Below are 18720 nucleotides of genomic sequence, written 5' to 3'. Positions count from 1 at the left end.
ATTAACCATGCTGTGTACTTGTTTTTTTTTAAGTATCATAACAAACACTTGAGGACGTTATACTTCAATATTAGTTTGATTTATCTAATTTTTATCAAAAACTGCGCATAGGGATTTTCAATCACCCGTAATATTTGGTTCAACTCAATAATTTGTCAGTAGCCCTATTTTTTTGGACACAATTTTGTTTCCGTTTAATGGTCAACAATATTGTTGAATTATGTCCATTATAATAGCCTAGAACAGTAGTTCTCAATCTATTCCTATCACGACCCTCATTTTATCACATCCTTTTGCGAGCGACCCCCTAATAATTTTTGGTTTGTAATAAGCTTGTGTGGGATTTTTAATATACCTATTGCAGAGATCTCACGATATCCATCTATTTCTATAATAGTAGAATCCATTTCTTGTATATAGTGGATAGAGTAAACACCCTAAAAGCGAATGGATTAAAACCAAATTTGGTCAGTTCATTCATATTACAAATATCGAATATGATCTGTTATGCTGGTTTAAAATGAAGGCCGTTTGAAAACTTTAAAATTTTATAACTCCCTTAATTTTTGGTCATATGCTAAAAAATAAAGTGATTTCTAATTTTGATTAAAAACTTAAACTCCAATCTTGTTTTTTAAAAAAGTTATTGAGTATTTTAAATGACTTTAATGTGCATGACGAAGTTTGAACCAGACATTGCCACACTAGTGAAATCATATCATGCTCAGGTATCTCATTAGCTTTCAATTTTAATTGTATTTCAATATGCAGTTTTCCTAGTTTCATGTCGTACCTCTTTCTCTTAAATCGATTTTTAAACAACTCTGTACCTGTTGAAAATGTTTAGTAGACCTACTTTTGTTGTTCTTAACAGTCTGTATAAAAATAAAAATATGCCTATGAGAACAAAATACTATTTAAAAATATTTTCTAGTATTAGATTCTAATTACTCGTATATTTATCTCGTCCGCTTGTCTTCGTGACTCCCAGGTTGAGAAATCCTACCCTAGGAATATCTCCATTTACCAAAACTTTAGCGGAACCCCTGTCAAAAAGTGTGACTACATCAAGAGTGCAGAGGCATCAATCAATATATAATCAATGATTGCTCTGAGGAGAATGTCGTTACAGACATTTAAAAGAGATATAAATCGCGAGAGTAGTAGAGTAGGGTAGGCGTGTGCTCGAGTCACTCTACGCGCCATTAATTTGTCTGACATTCGATCAAACGATTAAAAAGATCTCCTTATTCCCTCGAGGCCTAGGGAAGTGATTATCTCGTGTAGAGGGTGGATAGAGAGAGGTGAGATGTGATGGACTTCTCTCATGCCAGAAAGAAAAAAAAACGAAAAAAAAGATTAAAGAGTCGCCGCCCTGTGATTTATTTGGAGTTAGCGTGTTCTATTGAAGGGGTGGAAGAAAGAATATGGTTCATTTTTACTGCTTTTTTTTTTTTTAAAAAAAAAGTTACCATTTTCTTCTCTCTTAATTATAGAATATCTTTTCAGATGCTCTGAGGCCTAAAGTTGGAATTTCGATGCTGACTGGAACAATGAAAGACCAATAATAAAGAAATTACAGTTCATTTTTTAAAAAGTTGATATTTATACAGCGTGAGTCAAAATGATGTTCCCGACTTCAATGATTATTGTTTTTTGCTTTTAATAACACGTACGTATATAGAGATTAAACATTGCTTGATCAACTCAACAAGAATTTTAGGAATGATCCACAAAATGCATAAAAAAAATTGCGATCTTCACCAATAATTAGTTTTTGGAAAAGGGACCACAAAATTTTTGAACGTCATTAAATCGGGTTTTCGTATTGTCTACGGAATAAGCACATCATACTGAGTTAAGTGATAGTTTGGGTTTGGCTACACTATATGTAGTTCTCCAGATATAAGGCCTACAGGGAATTTTTTGCCTGAAATATATTGGATCTTTTGATCCAAAAAGTTCTTTTTTAACATATTATAAATGTTCAATATGCGATCCACTAGTTACACGACACACATGTTATCTATAACCAAGTTTATGACAAACTCTTCCTATTATGTCAGGGTTGATATCAGCCAACGGCGCCGACTTTCAAAAATTTATATGGGTGCTCATCAATGGTGGGACGTGTTATATGTTTTCAGGGGAGTGTCGATATTTTTTGATTGATTTTCTTTTTGTTACAATCTTTTATGAACACTGTCATAAAGAACTGTGCTCGATTATATTCACAATATAGCTTGATTATTATTATTATTATGGGGACTGTCTTTGACCAGGCCAGAGATAGGCAAAGAAGAGGACAAGGTGTTGCTTGGTTGCCTCTTCATAGACACCTTTGAAACAAACAAAAAAAAAAAAAAAAAAAGTGTTTTAGAGGTTAGAAACGTTAACTTCTATCCCAATGTTTTAATTGCTTATTATTTTTTGATACTGGTAAGTGAAAAAAAATTATTTTATATTGTTCCTATCAAAATAAAAATCTTGTGGGTGCACTACACCCACAAGATTATTTTTGTGGGTGCTGGAGCCCCGGAGCTCCCACATAGTCGGCGCCTATGATATCAGCCACAGCGGTAGTGATGCGCTCACGCAATTCAAACACGGTTGTAGCAAGGGTCGGTACAAGTACCCTATATTTTCCACAGCAATGCTATTGAACTTGTACTACAACGGACTTAGTCGCATGGATATCAAGCACTCAGAATCCTCTGTGGCCTGTAGAAGCCATATTATTCACTTAGACTAAACTGCCTCCTGGTGGACGTCTCCGTAACTACGCCTCTGCAATAGAAAGAGAAAAAAAAAGAGATTATATTGCAGAAAAAAATTATATTGGCAAGAAAACCTCTTTATTGTTCGAATAATAACGAAATTGGGCACATCATTTTGACTCACTCAGTATTTGCTGCGTATTTGAACCCTTCAACTAAAATAAAGGAGTTCCTCATGAACCAATGTTAACGAAAAAACAAAATCGAATGTTTAACAAAGCTGTACTTGTTTACTGCAATAGACAGCACAGTATTTGTAAAATACTATCAGGAATATACCAAAAGTAATGCAAAACTAGTACATTCTTTATACAGGGTGTCCGAACATTTGCTGTGCACTAAAAGTAGGTTTTGAAATGTTTCGTATAAAAGACGGTAAAAAAGAATATTTTCGGTCCTACAAAGTTGTTTGCATATCCTTGTTCACGTTAGTGTATAGAAGATCTTTCTTCGGAGGTATATATTCAGGGCTTGAAAAATCCACTCGCCTGCTCGCCAGTGGCGAGTACTTTTTTTTTATATTTGGCGAGTAAAGTCTGTGTAAATCAGGCCGGTAGCCAGCCCTAAAATGTAGAAAGACCCGGTAGAAGCTAGAGAAAGCCCGACCCAATCATTTATAGTTCATTACCATATTATCGTTCATTTGCAAGCCTACCGTAAAAAATTAGGGGGGCCCGGCTCCCTAGACCCCTGTGGATATGGGCCTAGTGTAAATACTGTGACTGCGAAATGGTTTGGCTAGTACTTACAATCAAGATTTTTCTAGATATATATACGGTGGACCATTTATGCGAGGGTGTATCAGTTAAACATTTCTGAGTTGCTATAACGTATTTTGAGGGTTTATCATAATGAGACGTGTTTTTGTAACATGTGAATTAATACACGTGACAAAGAATTCTTTGAGTTTTCTTTCATGATTCCCACCAACAAGGTATCCATTATGAATATTCTTACAGTTAAATATAACTAACACATTTTTAATACATCCATTGATTTTCAAAATAATACTGAATTGCCATAACTTATTCTCCAACCAACCCTCGTAGCTTTCAAACTACTATACACAAAACGCTAAATTTTGTTCCATTCAAATATCGACAGAGGACAGTGTTGCAACCCACCATAACGTTATATATTTTTTTCTAACTAGCACTATGTCAGTTTATTACATATTTCAACTCTACATGTTAAATTAAAACAACCAACATTGCATTTGTTATTTACTGTTAACAAAGTAAGGACGCTAAGTATCACAAACATCAAAAGTGTGAAAGCATCTAGTACAGAAATAATCTGAGTGAGACAGACGAGAAATACACATTCAAAGTATCTTTGTGTCAAATACAGTGATTGTGGTGGGCAAACAAGGTGTTCGTAGCTTTTTCAGGTTTCTTCCGTTTCCTTCCACTTTCATCATGTCTCAATTATCGTCCATTTCATCATCACCGTCTCCTTTAGCCTACACCCCACATAGCACACTACGTCCCTGGGATGTCCCATTTTGATCCCAATCATTCCCGTGATTATCGGGACAATGAGAAGATATCCCATGGACGTCCTGCATGGGACGTCCTGAAGGATTCCCATGTAGGATGTCCACGGAACGTCCCAGATGGGACAAGAGGTCCGAGGGAAAACCAATAGACATCCCTTCGTGGTCCCGTTCAATATTCCGTATCCCGAGATATTAGCGGACATCTGGATCTTCCGCGGAAATCCTGTGGATGTCCCGGAAGCACATTCGGATAATCCCGGTATGTCCCGTCGTCCGTTGCGGGCTCAGTCTTGGACATCCCGTGGACGTACTTGTGCTATGTGGGACGGCATAAACGTAGGACTTAAAACTGAAGTATTATATTTTATTTCTAATACAATGATCATATTAAGGCATATTTCGAATGAACACGAACAAAATCAAAAGGTTTTATTTTGACAAAATTAATTAGATAAGTACCACAAGGAACCCCCAAAATAGCTTTTAAATGATTGTAAAGATTATAATGTCATTTACAACGATTCGATTTCACAAATCTATTTAGAGATAGATGTAGTAAATATTAGTAAAGTTTGTAACACTGCTTAAAATTATGAAATTCCGAGAATTTATTATAACTATTAAATCTACTAAAAAAATTATTAGTAAAATTAGTATGAAAACCTCAATTAGAATTTCATTCTAGCGCGTTCACTTTCTCCTAGTGGCATGATTAGATGGCATTTTTATCACGCGCTACCCTAGCCAGTATTTTCACGCGCTACCCTAGCCAGTATTTTTAAGTTGGTCACAAGGAATGGGTGCGGTTAGATTCACATCCAAGTTGCACCAATCCGAGTATGGCGTAATGTCACGTGGTATTATGGGGGCAAAGGTGGAATAAAACGAGTCCTACAGAGTTTCTAACTCCTTCACTCGGTGACTCGCTCAGCTATGTTTCGTAACGTAAGTAAATAACTTTTTATCAATAAAGTTGTGTATGCCCCCTCTCAATAAAGTTATGTGTATCCCTCTCTAACTCCCCACTACCCCCTACAATCCCTCGCTTCGCAAAGTCCCCACTTGTTACTCTCCTGTTGGTTTATAACGTGATTGTTTATAATGGCTATCAGAAATCTCTAGGCAAATGGTGGAAAAAGCACAATTTATGCATTATATATTACGTATAAGAATAAATGAGTATTATTTCCATTTTATTTTAGTGATAAAAGTGTTGTGAAAATAAAAAAAAATAAAAATATATTTCTTCCGGCCAGTTTTGAACCCACGCTAAAATGACTTTCATTGCTTGCAAGGTCGCTAGCATGTTTGGCTACGAAGACCGAGAACAATTGGCGTTTTATTTGTGCTATATGTATGCTACGTGGCAAGAAACGGATAACTCCGTGTATAACCGTGTATTTAGACGACCCGCTCGGGAGAGTAATACTCCCGGAAGTACGTTTTTTCGCGCGCTACTCTAGCCAGCTGTTTTACGCGCTATCCTAGTCAGTTGTTTTAAGTTGGTCACAAAATCTATATCATGGAGTACAAGGGGAACAAAACGAGTCTTATATCATGGAGTACAAGGGCAACAAAACAAGCCCTGTTCCTTTCTTCTAAGCCGTTCCTACTACTACTACTACTTATCTGCACAAAAGTAAGTAAATCACATTTTTGAGTATTATTTTCGTATTATTTTAATTTAAAAAGTGTTATAAAAATGTAAAAAATACTTTCCTCGGGCCGGATTTGAACTCACGCCAGAATAGATTTTCATTATTAGCATATAGCACTAGCCCACTCGGCCACGAGGACCGACAACAACAATCGTCTGAATTCTGCTATTTGAATGCAACGTGGCAAAACATAGATAACGCCAACCAATCAGAACTGTGTTTTTCGTTCCTACTTCCGGGAGCATTACTCTCCTGAGCTAGTCCTGTATTTAGCTCCTATGGCTAGGGTCGAGCGTGACTTCCGGGAGCATTACTCTCCTGAGCTAGTCCTGTATTTAGCTCCTATGGCTAGGGTCGAGCGTGACTTCCGGGAGCATTACTCTCCTGAGCTAGTCCCGTATTTAGCTCCTATGGCTAGGGTCGAGCGTGACTTCCGGGAGCATTACTCTCCTGAGCTAGTCCTGTATTTAGCTCCTATGGCTAGGGTCGAGCGTGGTTAAAATATACGTGATCAGATGTTCCTTGTCCTTAATCTGTACCCAATTAAATATTTTACTTGCATATATGTTATTTAATTATTTTATAACTTCAACTAATCAGTACCGTCAGATTTCTATTCGATCCGTGAGTAGCAAAATTATTGTATCTTTTTTTTTTTAAACAAAAGCTTATAATCTAGGAAGAAACCACACTTTTGGATGAAACTAACGAACATCAAATCTGACAGAGTAATATCCGTAAAAGGAAGGGAAAAAATGTTAAGCAAAGAAAAATACAAGGCAGGAAGAGAAGATAAGTATAGAAGAGGATCTACTCTTTAAGTCTTCTTCTTTCCTTTGCTTCCGTTTCTTCCTTTTTCTGTTGATCTGTCCGCCTTATCACCCTGCCTCCTCTGCTAGGGAAGTCTGAAGAGGAATGACACGTGAGGGAAAGAATATACCATGCTAAATCCGCTCTCTTACTTCCCAACCTCCCTCTGCAACATCAGAGGTGCTTGTAAGCATAACAAGTCAACATTTAAGCTGAGTGCATCTAACATGGAGTACCTTTACGTGGTCTCAAGAGGGCGTTGCAAGTAATGGCCACACACACACACTTATATATATAGTAAGGAAAGCAGGCTGGACTGTTTCCCCCATGTCTCCCCCTTTCATTCGATCTTAAAGTCAACAGTACAAGCAGGGGTTTTCTTTCTAGAAAGCGTAAGAACATTGCGAAGGAAGGCAAAGAAGGAATTTTTGGGAGATTGACGCCGATGGATGAAATGAATCCCACGGGAAAATGCAAGGTAGGGTCGATTGAGAGATTTTTGTGAAAATTCACAGACAAAGAAGAAGGAATGCGTGGGATATGGGAGGGTAGGAAGGGATATAAAAAAGAAGCCAAAAGAAAGGGAGTAAAGGAAGAATCGATAAAAGAGAGGGAACGAATTGGATAAAAGAAGATTGCAAGGTCAAGAAAAAGGCTGTGTTTTGGTACCTCCATGGGTTGAATGGTTTTTCGTTCAACTATATATATAAGTTTACATTCAAAAAGATTGCTGTGAAAGACAGAAATAAGATGCAAAGAATAGGAGGGGAGAAGAAAACATGTTTTTTATTGTAGAAAATTTTTGCTTACACCAAAGAATATTGGCTAAAATAAAAGATCAGATACAGCAAAAGATATTGAGATTTTTCCTTCTTGTCTTATGCTTTGATCTGCCATAAAAATCTTTCGCTATTTTCTTCAGAATATTGTTGTCCTATCTTCAAAGGATTGGAGAACCATGCAATACGTGCAGCAAATCCCAACGTTTATCCAAACTGGTTATACCTGTTCCAGTCAATTGCGATTTGTTTCCTGTTATCTTTTTTTTTTTTTTTAAATCCAAACTGGTTATACCTGCTCCAGTCAAATAGGATTTGTTTCCTGTTCTCTCTATTGTTTTATCCTGTATTTTATATCGTGATATATCATTATTTTATATTAAATTTTATGAAATTTGTTGCATAGAATTCAAGATAAAGCGAAATATATATATATATACAGCAAAAATATATAATTGTATATCTTTCGGAACTTCGTATGGAGACTCGAATTCCACTATGTGGCAATGTCTCAGAATAAAATACCACAAAGAAGATCTACCTATGCATTTTGAACAGGGCCGTATGAAAGAGCACAATGAAGAACGCATAATTGCGGACGGTTTTACTTACAAATTCAAACTGAACAAGCAAGCTCAAAATAATAAATAAATAAATAAATAAATAAATAAAATAACAGTGCATTTGGCCAGGAATAGCAAACGAACGGAACATTCACGGTTGGTTTTGCACATTTTGATTCGATAATACACCATTACAAAATGAGCCCTGTGGTCGCCGCTTAACATCATGTTTGGATGAGCATCTCACAAATATCACGTCAAAACATCATCGGAAAAGTATTTGTGTTATTCAAGACGAGCTAGGCATACACCCTACCATTGTCATTCAGCTGCTCCGTAAAGTCAGTAAGGTAAAAAAAAAAGTTGTACTAAGGGATGCTACGGGAGTGGGCACCGACCAACAGGGATACCTGTCTGGAGGCGTGCAGTTCTCTAAGTGTATGGAACAAGTATGAAGATTTAGTGCATCGGATTGTCATTTCTGATGAAATTTGAATCTCGTACGACAATCGTAAATGATCATTACAGTAGTTGGTCCCAGAACAGTGTCTGAAAACACTCGTCTACCAGCGGAAGGCGTTGCTGCTTGAAGTGTATTTCACCATCGAGGCAAAACCATCACTGCGCATAGTTACATTCCTGAATTCCATGAGATGTAGCCCGAATGTATCTGCAAGTAACCATCAATGTAGAATGATAATTCACATGTTGCTGAAAGGACGGCACAGAGTCTTTATGAATTAAAGTAGGAAAACCCTTCCTTACCCCAGTATTCTGTTAATCTCTCCCTTCGACTACCACCTCTTCCGGCATCTCCGACACTTCCTGGGAAGGAAAACCTTCTAAATGATTGGGAAGTGTAACGTGCAGTTGAGGACTTCACGTCGTGATGTCCCTGTGCCATTCCTTCACACACATTAAGAACTAGTTCCCTCGGCTCGTCAGGTCTCTTTGGTGGGTTGTCAGGCTAATTTCCCCCTAGAGTTATAGTAATTTCTGCCCACAGATTTTCCATTGGATTTAGGTTGGTTGCTTTACGAGCTCAATCGACTAATTTAGGAAAATGTAGAAGATCAACAAAGAATTCAATCATTGGCTGAACAATGGAAAAATTGTGTAATTGCAAACGGCGGTTATTTTGATTAACCAGGCATTGAGTTTCCATTTTTGAAAATTTCTCATTTGAACGGCATTTCATTTATGCCAACTTAATACACAAGCGCGATACTAATACCCATTCCTCAAAAGCCATAGCACTAAACCTTGAATTTTCCAAACATATCCCGCCACAAAACAATCTACACTTATTTTATTCTTTTGTTTAGATTTGGTACATCACAATCGAGTCTCTTCTGATTGAATTATACATCTAAAATTGAGAAATGGTTGTCTCAAACAGTCTTTGCAAACAGCAAAACGAATTTGTATGCTTACATCATCATAACTTTTATGCTATAACTGGCAAATCACTACTGCTAATTATTAGTTTCAAGAACTAAATCAATCATTATTTCATAATCGGTTTAAAATAATCAAAATAGGTTACTGATTGCTAGAAAGAGTAAACACATCAGTTAGATATGATATTCAAATATTAAAATGTTGGATAAAATGGTCAGGGAGTGGAATTCGCAAGTCATGTCACAACAAAATATGCCTGTTTATTGATTTATTACAAAATGCACATGAGAAACTTCAGAAATAATTCATGCACAAAGAGCGTTATTAAAGTTTTAGCAAAGATCTAGAAAATATAGTTGGTACAATCCGCGGCAAAAAAACCTGCAACATGAGCATATAAGTTTATTGTGAAATGACGAAGTCCTTTGCTCCAAAATAAGTGTGCACGGGAGGAGGCCGAGGTTTATCCTGGCGTGATTCGTTCCACTTAGACGTTGTGTTCATTCCCTGTGCTGTTAGCCGTAGTTTCACAATAAACTTACATCCTTATGTTGCAGGTTTTTTGCCACGGATTGTACAATAAACAAGTTAGCAACTAGAAGTGTTTATAACAAGTAGAAGTGTCGTAGTGTACACAACGTGAAGGAGTTTGGTTTGCGAAATTGAAGTTGGAATTTTTCCATATTCTTTCATTCTCTATTCTCCACTCTAGAAACATTACTAAGATGAGTGAATAGTTGAAAATAGAAAATATTTGAGCCTTTAGATTTGTCGAGCAGCAGGAAATGTAGTTACATTTTAGCGTTGTATTCCATGAACAAATTACATTGCATCCTGATCATTATACTAACCCGCTAATCTCAAGCGCACTGCGGGTAATCTAGCAAGCAAGGATATTCATAGTTATTCCCATAAGGAATACATGCAGGATCTACTTTTTTTTGATCGCCCATATCTTTGGAATGAACTAGATGAATCACTTCCATGAACGAATTTGACTCCTGACTTTTAAGCTTCTACGAAGCGCGTTCGGACAATAACCTCCGATTGGTCACTGTGCGTGAAATAGTGGGGGCAGCGCTATAATCTTTGCACAGACGTGAGCGATAGATGAGTCTGCATCCACTAGTGGTAGAATGAAGGTTATCTGATCTCTAGTTCCACTTTTGTAGCGTCTCAAAACGTATGCTGCAATAGAAAACCCCGCCAAGTGCGAGGTGCGAGATGTTGTACGTGTTCTTACAACAAAACCATATTCGGCACCAGCTAATCATTCGGAACTTCGTGCAGTGTATGGACCAACTGTGATGACTGAAAGAGTTGTTCGTGAATGGGTTCGTTCATTTAAAAGTGGACGAACAAACATTCATGACGAAGAGAGGAGTAGCAGGCCATTAGTGGTCACTGATAAACTTGTTCAGGAAACTGATGGACAAATTCGTGTAAATCGACGTTTCACACTCTCAGAGCTTTCCGAAGAATTTCCACAAATTTCCAGAACTATGTTATATGATCTCAGCGCTTTGGTAATGATGAGGATCTGAAAGATGCTGTCACAGGCTGGCTCAAGGCACAAGCGGGAGATTTTTATGCTGATGGACTTTTTTAAGTTAGTGCAGAGATACTATAAATGCTTGAATGTTTATGGGAACTATGTTAAAAAACTAGAGCAAAGATGCAGTTTTCAGATGTATATAATAAATTCCTATTTACTTTCGTGTTTCTTTTTTTGACCAATCGGTGGTTAGTTTCCGAACGACCCTCGTATATATTTTCAAAAAAAAAAAAAATTAGGTGGTTGATCGAGCATTTTTGAGATGTTGCGTCTTCCAAACGGACACACGGATAAACAGAGTAAATATATGAAGGAGTTATTGGTAAACAAAATTGCTTCAAGAAATAACCTACAAATCTGCGTCTCATATAGCATGGCACTCAAAGGGACGCTAAACTTAAAAAAAAAAGAACAATGAGAGAAATGCTTCTTCAAAAGAACTCATCACTGATCGGTGGCTAGTGACATGCCTTGGCTCCAGGAGAACCGGGGTTCAGTCTCTCATAGGGGACCATTAAACTGTGCATATTTTCATAGATAAGCCCACTATTCGCAAATAGAAATCAATCAATTACCTTCGTTTCTGTAATTGTTCTATTTGTGAAAGAAACTAGCTCATTTTTTATCATAATCCGTAATTTCTATTATTACAGCAGAATTTGAATTAAAATATTTTAGAATAAATATTTTAAATACAAGTTTTTAAGTTGAAATTTGTTTTCCTAGTTCTGAAGAAATAAGAGTAATCGTGGTACAACTTTTGTCACGCTCTCTTTATCTTGAACCATCGCAAGCGTTGCTGTCTGTCAAAATATCCGGTTCCTTATCTTAGTTTAACTCCACCCACCACCCCAATCCCTTAACCTGGTTAGTAACAAAAATCTATTCCATCTTTTATTCAGGGTTCTACTACGAGCGAAGTAGTTGATTGTCTCAACGAAGGGGTAAGTATGGGTATTTCAATAGAACGTCTAGTATATTAATATAGTAACAAGTTAATGAACAACATTAATTGAATTCTGTCTAGAACAGGCGTTCCAATAACGAAGGAGAAGAGCTGACAAGAAGAGTTGTCAAGGTTAAAAACAGTGTTTCCAGAGGAAAGAAAATTTTGTCTTTAAAAATCAAAACATTTTGAATTCTTAAAAATGAGCTCATAAAGAGAAACATATGGGTTTCGTTCCCTTCATATTGTGGTAGTAACAGACTTACAAGCTATGGAGCTTCAATATTAAGGCTGAAAGGGATAGATCTAGCTGCATGTAGAGTTCTGGTTATCAAAAGGAGAAAATACGAGAAATCTTGTTAAAACTTTCTGATGTTTTCGATTTAACGAATTTACTAATTTTAGAAAGTTTTAATTTCCTCAGGTTGAACAATTCCAAATAGGGTTAATATTTGTTAAGGGTCTTCACTATACCGAAATTAAACTACCGCTAATTTTAGAGTTTTTCTGTAATATCTTCAAAACAAATAAAAATATTCGAAAAGCAGAAACGTAGTGAACTAGACAATACGATTTTGTATGTGATACCGTTATCACATTTCACCTATCTGCTTTTGGTATGCCGCTATTTACAGAACCCGTAAAAAATGTTAAATCTATCTACAGTTACAAATCGAAAGCAGATAGATGAGTTATGATAACGGTATCACATGTAAAATCGTATTGCCTAGTTCATTACGTTTCTGCTTTTCGAATATTTTTTATTTGTTTTGAAGGTATTACAGAAAAACTCTAAAATTAGCGGTAGTTTAATTTCGCTGTAGTGAAGACCCTTAAATCTCACCCGAATCTAACTTATTAAAATTTCTTTTCTGTACGCTTATCTCCAAGTAAACGAATCACATTCAGCGTCAGCAACCATGCAAGCAAAATAACATATATAGATGTCAAAACTTACCAGACTCTTCTAATTCTGTCCGAAGCTAAACCTGACATTCTCTATTTTGGTTAAGAATGGCTCATTTTAATTTAAAAAAATATGTTTCGGTGTGCTCTTTTGTTTTTAAGACTTGGATATAAGCTCAAATATATAAAGAATAAGAGGATAAAGTTAATCGTTTTCATGATAAGGTAAGTAAAAATTATCCGATTTGGATTAACTATTGTACACATTTTTCTTAAAGTTTTACTATTAAGTAGGTACAAATGAAATGTCAAACTAAACTGCATTTCCAAAGACCAAAAACTGAAATTTACAATACCTTGTTAATCAAAATACTGTCGCCGTATAAAACCACCTTTCCCTGTCCCTGTTAGCCAATGATTCAATTCCGTGGGAGAAAAAATAAATTTGGTGTCAACAACGCGAAGAAGACAACTGCACGTTTCACCGCCAGTTACGCATATATATATATTATAAATATATAAGGCACTAGACCGGGCTTTCTCAACCTGGAGGTCGCGAGAGGGTTTCTTGTAGGTCGCGAAGATAAGTGGAATACTAGTGAACTGACCAAATTTGGTTTTAATCCATTCGCTTTTAGGGAAGTTACTGTATCCACTATATACAACAAATGTATTCTACTATTATAGAAATAGATGGGTGTCATGAGAACTCCACAATAGGTATAATAAAAAAAGCACACAGGCTCATTATAAACCAGAAATGATAAGGGTGTTGCTGGCAAGAGGATGTGATAAAATGGTGGATAGGAATAAGGTTAAGAACCACTGTATTAGACAGATAAATTGATGATTCGTCCCATCAAAATAGGAAAAAGTTCGTTTGAACCTGTGGGTGCAAAAGGCAGTTTCGTAGCTAGAACCATTCAAAAGCGTGGAAAAAACACATCGCAATATTTACTATTTCGAACACGAGGAACTGTGAAGCTGACGATTCGTGACAGTGTAAAGAAAGCGACACATACCGGCGATTCAATGGTTCCTCATATCCGCGTGCTACCTTTTATTTTTTCAAGCTTTTGGCGGTTTTAGTTCCAAAACTATAAACTTTTTTCCCGCACAGGTTCCTAGGATCTTTTTACCTTATGATCTCCTGGTACAGTTTGTTGATCAAGTTCATGAACTCTATCACTCTTTCTCTCAGGATGACTCAAAAATCCCCTGATAGGGTAACTCTATTATTATAAGAGTTACAACAAAATGTAAGAGGGGAAGCCTGTTTTCAATCTAAAGTTAAGGATTTTTTTTAAATGGGACGACCCGTTTGAGTTGTACGCTCTTTATACGCCCAATGTTAAATGAAAATGACACGTTGCCGTTTAACTGGACCGACAACATAAGTGAATGAAGTTGCTGTCTTTTACATTGACGTGTAGATGGTTAGCCCTAGTGCTCTCAAACGGGTCGGGTCATGTCAACTCGGGTCGGGCCAGTCGGGTCAGCTCGGGTCGGGTTAGTCGGGTCAGTTCACTTTGGTCAACTGAGTTTAGGTTGAGCTTAAACTCGGCTGGAGTCGAAAGCTGCTATTTTTCACTACCTGCCTAATTAAAAATAGCAATTTTCAATTGATTTTTTAGAAACCATAAATCTATTTTGAACACTTGCAGCTAGTGTTTTTATGGTAAATGCTTAATTTTGTACTTGTGTGTACTTTAATTTTTAAATGTGGAAGATTGATTTTATCAATCGACTGTAATATTAATATCTACGCCAATATGGAGTCTGAATTTAGAACAAAACAAGAAGTTGTTTAAGCAAGGCCAAAAGAAAGATTGGATATGGACGACCAAGCCGAAGCAGGGCTGCGGTGACTCAGTGGTAGAGAATTCATCTCTGGTGCATGGTGTTCATGGTTCGATCCCAGCTTGTGCTAAGTAGGCTTTGTAGTGGAGAAACGCCGTGTAGTGGGTTTTCTCTGGGGTTCTCCTGTTTCCTCCCACTTTCTTCATTCCACCATTTCATTCATTTCTCATGGTCACCATATCCCTTAGCCTCGGTGCAGAATCGAGGGACTTTAAACTGAATATTTCATTCTATTTCACCAAGCCCAAGGACATCGATACAAGAACAAGATAAAGATTGGATATGCAAGACGAATTGCATAGTAATTTTGCTCTTGGCCTTGTTTTGGTGATCACCAACTAGCGATGAGCGTATTTTCTTGCTTTCCGTATAGTATGAAAGACCATAATCAAAATCACACTTGGTCTTCATTTGTACCGATGAGGCGAGCATTCTTGGCTCTTGTATAGCATGAAAAGACCACCAAGGCTACGAAATGCAGGACCAAGACTTGACTGCAAGACAAAGAATAAGACGCAGTATTGATGACCAGGACCCAGGGAGCGAATTGTTTGAATTTCATTTGTTGGGCTGAAAGTGGTGAAAGAAAATTAGTACTTTATAATTAAATATCATACTGTATTTTTAAATTTTAAATTACAAAATTCATATTATGTATCTTCTTACGTGCAACTATATATACTGTAAAATACGTTTTAATTACCGAGAAAGAAAAATCAAAGTGGCACGGGTCCCGGAATAATAAGAATCTATTTTGGAATGGAAGTTGAAGGGTTGTAAAAAATCACAGGTGTTCTTCTGTTTCCTCAACCCTTATCATTGTAGTTAAACGATTTCCTTTTGTCTCCGCCAAAAGACTCTTGCTACTGCCTCCGAGAAAACCCCCTGCCGTCCGAGCAGGTGGGAACACTGACCTTGAAGAAAAATTTCTTCACGTAGAACTAAAACAAGAAAAAAAAAATTTCTCCCACGTCGGACATTGGTATCAGTTATAAAAAGAAATAACCAAACCTCAAAAGTGCCAAATATTCATTAAGATGCGTATACAAATCCCCCGCTTGATCTAGCTAGTGGTTAATGTGTAAGACTTCGGTACACGTGGTCCGGGTTTAATTCCCAATGGGAGTGCATTTTGGTGTTCACCCAGTTTCGTGACCATAGTGCTCTCAAACGGATCGGGTTGATCAGACCCGACCAGTGACCCGAACCGACCCAAACGGGTCAGCTCGGACCGGGTCGGGTCAGCTCGGGTCGGGTTGTCGGGTCGGGTCAGTCGGGTCAGCTCGGGTCGGGTCAATCGGGTCAGCTCAGGTGGGGTTGTCGGGTCGGATTATTTGGGTCGGGTTGTCGGGTCGGGTCAACTGGGTCAGCTCGGGTCGGGTTGTCGGGTCAGGTCGGATCACGGTTCGGGTCAGTCGGGTCGGGTCGGGTCATTCAATTCGGGTCACGGGTCGGGTCGGGCCGGTCTTCAACCCGACCCGACCCGACCCGTTGAGAGCACTAGTTAGCCCCCATTTCAAACATGCCCCTGTTCCCCATACTTTTACAAAATTTACCCACCTCCTGACCCGTCCTTCCCTCTTCCATCCAATCTATTATTGGCAACGTTGCATTTTCATTTAACATTGGGCACATAAAAAGTGTACAGCCCAAACAGTCGCCCGATTTTAAAAAAAATCCTTCACTTTAGATTGAAAGCATTGTATTTAGAGATGGTCTATTCTACATTTATTTGTAACTTTGTTAATAACAGAATTACCCTGTCAGGGGACTTCTCAGACACCATATACCGAGTGAGGCATTTAAAACTGTTTTTGGGAATATCTGGAAAACTACAAATCGGATTTTGACAAAGTTGTAATAAAAATGTTCGTCTCGAAGGGGGACATCCAATGATACCACACTCGACCCCTACCCCACCCGCCGGGGGTGGGAGGGGGTCGACTTTGAAATCTTGAATAAGAACCACAATTTTTTATAGCATATTCTGATTCTCCGTGAAAAAATACGTAACATTTGTATTGAACATTTTTTTTGCTGCGTGATAGATGGCGCTGTAATCGACAAAAATCAAAATGGCTTACAAACACAAAAAATGAGGCATTTAAAACTGTTTTTGGGAATATCTGGAAAACTACAAATCGGATTTTGAAAAATTTCTAACAAAAGTTGATCGTCTCGAAGGGGGACATCCAATGATACCACGCTCGACCCCCTACCCCCACCCCGGGGGAAGGGGTCAACTTTGAAATCTTAAATAGAAACCACCATTTTCTATTGCATTTTTCGTGTTTGTAAGCCATTTTGATTTTTGTCGATTACAGCGTTATCTATCACGCAACGAAAAAATGTTCAATACAAAAGTTAAGAAGTATTTTTTTCTCGGAAAATCGGAATATGCAATCGGAATATATATAGTATTTCAAAACAGTACCGACATTGATAGGGCACATACTAGTTCTTAAGTAAAGTCTTGACCCAACTACGGTAGGTTCCATAACTTTGGAGCTATGGACCTTTAAAGTTCAGTTTTTCATGTTTTCGGTAGGCTATAACTCCGAAAGGAATCATGTGCACCCAGGCTAGTCTATATTTTTTGTCTTATGTTGGTATCAGGAATCACCTCCCAAACGTTGTTGCTGTTGTTGTGTTGAAACACCCGATATATATATATATATATACACGCAGATAGAGTTAGATAGATAGAAAGATAGAAGATTTGCGTACCGTAACCTAATCAGGATTTTTTAAATTGAGATACTGCTCTTGTGTATGTAATTCCCATAGCGTAGCACACACACATGTGAAAACAATAGCACCGTTGGGTTCTGTTCATCTATCTCTCTCTGAAGGCATAATGTACGTATGTAGTATATCTATATACGCACGTGTAGGTTTACAATTGATTGTATCTCATACATGCACATTAACGCACTGCTTAGCACCCTTTCTGAATTATCTGGACACAAATATACTAGTAAATGTATAAAAAGACATCAAAGCGCATAATTATTCAAATACCATGCAAGTTCCAACAAAGGAATTTATATATATATATATATATATATATATATATATATATATATATATATATATATATATATAGAGAGAGAGAGAGAGAGAGAGAGAGAGAGAGAGAGGGAGGGAGAGAGAGAGAGATTTTGAGAACTATGCCTTTAAACTTCATATATTTTATTTTTAAATAAACTGTAATTTTTAAAGGGAGATTCTTTAATTCTGGTAAAGCGTACAGGGTGAGTCAGAAGTAATGGAACAGTTCTACTTAGTGTAAACTGTAGCTACTATGTATGATTGAGGAGCATAAGAGCAATTCTTGCACTGCAGCGTAAAGGATGGGTCATGAAAGAACCATTTTATACCCAGCAGTGGAGTGTTGTGAAACTTGTTATCAGTGATCTACATGATATTCAGCATGAAAGGTTGTATAGAATATGTTGAGATCATTTCCAGTTGTCCGTGTAGAGCGTCCGGAAGTTACCCCGGACTCCAACTTTCGAAAAGTCGAGGTGGGTGCGTGATAAACGGAACGTTCCAGCCTTGAAACTCGGTGAAACTGTGTACGTTCCACCGTTATTCCGAAAATAAATTTTACTTACGCAAAGAACTTTTGTTGCTGACAGTACAGGGTGCTACTGAGTACATGTTACAGTTTGGGAGAAATCTGTGTACACATGCAATACGAAAAGAGGCTATGTGACACATAATAAAGTGTAGTATCGTTTCCAAATTAGAAGCTGTTTCAAAAGTGAGACATAATTGCTGGAATGGATGTGCAGACGAATCATGACGGACTGGTACAATATGGACTACACGTGATAAGTGATGTTGCCCACGAGGCAGGACAAGACGAGAAAGCATTATTTCTGGTCTCGTATCGCGATGTTTTGTAATATTATTGTTCTCGTCTCGATTGTAGAAGAAGAGTTCCTTCGTGGCTAAGCGGTTA

The sequence above is a fragment of the Thermobia domestica genome, chromosome 11 (genome assembly GCF_964235325.1).
Source record: "Thermobia domestica chromosome 11, izTheDome1.hap1.1, whole genome shotgun sequence".
In the NCBI taxonomy this organism is placed as follows: domain Eukaryota; kingdom Metazoa; phylum Arthropoda; class Insecta; order Zygentoma; family Lepismatidae; genus Thermobia; species Thermobia domestica.
The sequence above is the reverse complement of the archived record's forward strand: the minus strand, read 5'-3'. Positions refer to the sequence as shown.